Here is a 6,457-nt window from a genome sequence, read left to right as displayed (position 1 = left end):
GTATGCACACGGCAATTCTTTTATATGTAACCGTACCATTCAGTCAGCTCATTAACTTATTCCGCCACACAATACACTTACTCCTGCCGTGGTGTAAATTATCGAACGGCTGATAGTAGACGTAGCTTACTAACCAATAAGATCAGTTATTTATTCTGTAGAGGACTATTGAATGAATAAGAACGGCATCTGTAGAAAGCATTAATTTGATGTATGATTGGCCCACACACACCGTCTATATTTCAGTGCACGTGCACAGAAGGCTACAGATTCCTACAGCATTTGTACGTACAAACGATTTCTTCATTTATTTTTTGCTTCAAATTTAGCAGCAGTCTGGATAGCCACTTTGCTCCTCTAAAAACAAGAGAGACCTTAGCTCCTTAGAGGTTCATTATGCGACGAGTTTAATCTATTTTGCACCTCCGCTTTCGTATAAAATTTTCGGTACACACGAAGCTCATATTTTACGGTTATACGCTTTCTTATTTCTCTATTTCAGCGTCTTATTCACACTGTCTAACTTAGCAATGGGCTTTCGCCTTAAAGAATTTTAGGCCGAAAAACTTATTCTGCCCCACCCCCTACACACACACACACATACGCACACACACACACACACACACACACACACACACACACACACACACACACACACACACACACACACACACACACACACACACACGCACACACACGCACACACAAAGATGAAGAACATGACAAAAAGTTACCCACAAGTTCGAACTCCACATTTCGGAAGGAACAACTAACTAGCACACGGATCGCCCAAACATTAAACCGGATTTGAATAAAAAGTAAGTAAAGTTGGCGCACACGCCCTTCCTGCGCTTTTCCTTAGCCCGGCAAAGATGCTACGCGCACCTGACTTTACACGGGTTTCACATCAACGTGTACGACGTCCTTCGCAGCAACCGGCTTTTCACGCCCCGAAAGAACACACGTCGAGGAGTTCGCTCGCTCACGGATCCGGAGTCCCGAGTCTCGCGGTCACCTACCTGGGAGGAGAGCGGCGGACAAGGCAGCAACAGCAGCGGCCACGACTCCCACCAGGAACTCGCGGTGTCACCGGCGCTGGGGACATCAGCGGAGTGCACGTATGCGCTGCCGGAAGGAGTCCTTCCCGGCCAGGCGGCGGCCGCATTGTCCAGGCTGCGAACCTCGCATTGTGCTGCGTTTGGCCGCGCGCGATCGGCACCCGGAAAGTGGGCGCTCCTTAATCCGTTTATTGTTGAGGAGTAGCGCCTCGGTAATGGCCTGTCTAGGGTGCCGGACCCCGCCGATCCATTCTCCCCGTCCGCGTTGCATGCCCGGCTTCCTCACGTGCCTCCTCCCTCGTGCTGCTGCGAGGCCAGCGAACTGAGAACGTACCCTCCGTCCCCTTCATGGGCTGCCCGCGTGTTCATATCGCTTCGCAGCTCGCTCAGTAACGGACTCGCGCTGACCAGCAAGCGCGTTTGAAAACCGAGCATGGTGCTACGAGTTCAGTTACATTTAGACACCGAATACACGACAATCAGGTGCCCTTCGGTGAGGCGTCTCGCCAACATTTTGACACAAAATCATAACGGGAGCTTTCGAGAACATTTATATTTTTATTGCGGAACTTCGGGTGATAAATATAAAAAAATTCAGGGAAGCTTGCATTCACGCGCACGACTTGAATGGCGAAGCTGTTGTGATCATTGTGTGATCATGCATCATTCACGGACACAAAGTTGTGTTTTAGTGTCGTTGTAATGTCCCGGTTAAGGTCGGTGGCATGGCATTTCAATGACCGTATGTTGAAGAAGGCCAGAGTGAGCTCGTGGGTTTGGTCGACGTTTTCGTACGCCAATCTGCAAGCGTGACTTATGGTTTCTAGCGGACGCTTTGCACGCCGAGCCTCTCGAAGCGCGTCCTCTGCTTCGGCCGTGCGAACTATCATCTGCAGCAGCTTCGACAATCCAGTCGCGTCTCTTCTACGGTACAGAGCGCATTCGCACGACGAGGATGAGTGAACGAGGGGAGTACGCTATGACGTGTCTTTCTCGTTCCGAGCAAGTGTTGCCACGATAAAACAAACGCTGTAGTTTTTTTTTTTTTTTTTTTTTTTTGCCAGTGTTGGCCCATCTCTCAAGTTGGTATGCTTGGCTTGACGAACATGCGCTTGAGGCACGCCGCGAAAGCTGGAGCATTTTTTGTGTTTTTGTTGCTGTTCACCAATACTGGCTTATCTCCCTGAGTTGGTACGCTTAGCTTAAGTTGACAAACATGCGCTGGAGACACGTGTGCGCGAGCACTCGGCATTTTCTTGGTATTTTTATCGGCGGACATCATACAAAAACGATTTTCTCAACAGCTGCGCTGTTAAAATAACCAACAATTATAGCAAAAGGCAAGGCCTTGAATAACCGAAAACGGGGCGAATGGTGGTATGGGCGGTGACCTCAAAATATGCGGGTGATAAACACCTACAACGCGCCTTGTTCGAGACTCGCTTGCAGACGGGCGTGCAGTGAACGTAAACATTACGTATTGCATTTCACACCAAACAAGCCAAGACTGACTTTAATCTTTGATAAGACCAGGACATATTCTGGGCTGTGTTGCAGACCCGCAGTTAGAACATCTTGTCGGCTACGCCAATTATAATGCGGCGAGGTTAGCGCGCTGATAAAATGACTGCTCCAGGATGAAGAAATTTGAACAAGATGGCACACAGGCGCGTTGTTCGGACGCCAGAGAGTATTAGCATACCGCATTTGCTTTGAAGCGGAACTGCCTTTCCCAGTTATTTACCTTACCTGGTGGGTTAGGCGAACGCAGCAGGTGCTCAAAGCGGCACTGCCTTTTGCATGCGGAGCATGCCTACGTGCTCAGTTGTCACCAGACCTTCCCCTGCTGCGTATAAATGCAAAGCATAGCCTGGAGCACCGCGGGGGAGTTTTTAGTGTCGAAGTTATGCCGTCGCTTTTTCGAAGTCGGTTTCTTCTCGCGGGGCCATTCCGTCCCAGAAAGCATTTCTGTTATAACGGTGTTCACGAGCACGAACTATTTATAGGCCAGCACATTTCTCAAATGCTAGAACTGATGGCATGGTTCATTTAATGCAGTGGTGTTAAACCATGGGTGTGCCAAGGACCTCTTTCGGACATGGAAAAGATACGGGGGACCCCTCGATGAACTAAGTCGTGCTTTAATGCCAAACAATTCGCTCTTGCAGCTAAAGTCGCTCACGTAATTATTCACAATGTCCGACCTTTGTGCCTGACCCTTATTCTGATTCGTGCGTGTCATATATATATATATATATATATATATATATATATATATATATATATATATATATATATATATATATATATATATATATATATATATATATATATATATATATATATATATATATATATATATATATATATATATATATATATATATATATATATATATATATATATATATATATATATATATATATATATATATATATATATATATATATATATATATATATATATATATATATATATATATATATATATATATATATATATATATATATATATATATATATATATATATATATATATATATATATATATATATATATATATATATATATATATATATATATATATATATATAGTTCTGGTGGAACTAAGCCCCCGGACCCGGTGGTTTATAAATGATGAAGGGGCAATGGCCATCCCGTCACTATTTAAGGAATTGGGAGTCGTAGGTGTTCCAGGGAAGAACAAGCGCTTCAAATATCACCGCAACATTTCAAGCTTCAGAATACAAACAACTGCTTCATTTTCTCACGCCTACTTCCATGTACCACTGTGCCGTTTGAATCACCGAACCTTCATAAGCTGCGCATACGTATGTATCCTGCCCGTGTAGTCTTGGCAATGCACTCCCATCTGTCACATCAGGGAAGAGGCACGACAGTGCATAGCCGAAGGGTCGCACTGTTGTCGAGTCGTGCACGGGCCTGTGAGTTTCGGACAATCATGCAGTTAGTCACGCTCGTGTCCGAAAACAGTGCAAGCGAGCTATCGAAGAGAAAGTTTCAATGTAAGCATGTGCTTGGAAATCCTATATTTCTCTGCACAGTTCTTCTAAGTTGACCCCTAATACGCTCCTGTTGCGTTGATTACGTTGTATCGTATAGCATTGCATCGAACTAATGACATTTTATTGTAATGTATTGGATTGTATGCAGGGTATTACATTGTATCTTATCGCACAGAACTTGAGTACTGTACTGTACTCAATGCAGTGCAGTGTGCTGTACTTAATCGCTCTGAATGTACAGTACTGCATTTTACTACACTGTATTTTGCATTGCACTGTGTTCTGTAGTACTGTATGATAGCGTACTTCAACGCGTTCTTTAGGATTTATCGTAATATACAGGACTATACTGCACTGTATTGTTAATTCATTTACAAATTATTGATTTTGTAAATACAAAATACACTCGAGAAACAAGTGGATTTGTTTACAGCACCCACGTAACGCGTGCGTAGGGCGGCACACCACTGAGGAAGAGCACGGAATAATTCAACCTAGAGCCGAAATCTCGCACTAACGCACATGTTTTGTGTTACGTCCACATCATAAATACGGCCACTATGTCCCGAAGGCCTTCAGGCCAATTAGAGCGCGTAGAAGCACGCAAGATTTCTTAACCCCCACACACACACACTTGGTCGTTTATTTCAATCTATTACATATATGCGGCCCACACACAGGGATTGCTAGAGCGATGTGTCGTGGGTGTAAAGGCACGCATTAGAAAAATAAACGAAGTCATAGCCATGAATCATAGCCATGAAGTGCTTGAAAGCTACGCTCATCTATGGTATGCACAAGAATTCCGGCAGTAGAACTGGGACGCCTTACGGGACGGCTTTGTCTGAGCCTCAATGACGCGCTGAGTTCGAGCGGCAGCAACTCGTTGCCACCGAATTGAAAAAAGGTAGGTGTGACAAGCATGCAAGGTATACCTTTCACATCAGATCGACACACAATCAGCTCCTCAAGACACGCGTCAACAATCTCCGTGGAGCGAGAACTCCGAGATGAATTCTAGGGACCCTCCCGAGCAGTTATTATAAAGGCACCCATCACTGCCCCCCCCCCCCCTCCCCTCACGTCCCATTGAAGGCGGGGATAAAAAAAAGTACCAGCTATTGAGAAGGGGTTCTTGACGCCGGGTATCAAACTGCATCATTTGTATACACGTCAACAAAACAGGGATGGGAGCCGCTATTGGCGGTGCATTGGGTGCGGAAGACATGCCCTCCTCTCCGGCCCAATTTAATCGATTAGCTAACCACAAAGGCTAAGGACTCCTCCACGGCAGGGGCGAGGGGCGCACAAAGAACGCAACCTGCAGAACGACGCCCTTTCGGCAGCGCCCCTTCGATGAGAAAGGCCGCGTGGAGCGCCTTTCATCTTTTATTGCGGATCAGTGGCTCGCTGCCGAGGGTCCCCCCAACACCCCATGCATGAAATCGGGAACCAGGTTGTAGGACTCACACGTCGCAAACACGCTTGCTCTGTGTGCTACTTATAAGCAGGGTTTCAGCGTTTTCTTTTAAGGCTGAGCAAAGCCAATAAAGATATGCCGGATCATAGAATGTAATAAGGCACGTTTTTATGTCGGGCTGTTGTTGTTTCAAACGATGTTTATCTACGCAGTTTAGCTGGGGATCCAATCCTTCTTAATTATTTTCGTGCTGAGTCCTCCTCAATGTTCGCTGCCCTCATTTCTTCAGTTGGCCTTTTGTTGCGGCTCCTCGACTTTCAAGCCGATTACTTTGTTGATACCGGCGTTCTTTTCTCATTACATGTCAGAAACAAGCATTGTTCTCTGCCTTAAATATCTGTAGCTATTACAATTCTGTGAAGGGCGAGAGAGAGCGAGAGCGAGAGATAAATAGAGAGAGTGAGAAGAGGGAGGGAGGGAGGGAGGGAGGGAGGGAGGAGGAGGGAGGTGGGGCAGGGGCCATTACCAACTAAATTTCTCCTCCAATGTCCCAGCGAAAGTCATTTTTGCCTTCCGGGTGCATGCAGCATCGATGGCCTTGGTACTGCCCCGTGCACTTGGCGTTTGAGCTCGAACAGTACATCTTTGTCGTAAAGTATTGAAACCTCTTCCCAGTTCGAGATTCGGCTGTTGAACGCTTCCTCCGCTTCTCCTGTTACCTGATGTTCAGCCCATGGATGCTACTTAAGTGAGTTGTCCTCTTGACTTCCAAGCCATTCTATTCGAGGCCTTCGCATTTTTAGCGGGCTCACGTTTTTCATTATGTTCCAAACTATTCTCAGCCATCTGTCATTAAAGGGTGTCTTTCAAACTTGAAGTTTTGATGGTGCTCGCTCATTTGACAGAGCACATAGAAATGGGGCATTAACATTTTTTGACGAGCGTTAAAGCTGA

The sequence above is a fragment of the Haemaphysalis longicornis genome, unplaced genomic scaffold (assembly GCF_048455015.1).
Source record: "Haemaphysalis longicornis isolate Haplotype H1 unplaced genomic scaffold, Haemaphysalis longicornis Haplotype H1 scaffold_4, whole genome shotgun sequence".
NCBI lineage: Eukaryota > Metazoa > Arthropoda > Arachnida > Ixodida > Ixodidae > Haemaphysalis > Haemaphysalis longicornis.
This window is presented reverse-complemented; position numbering follows the sequence as displayed.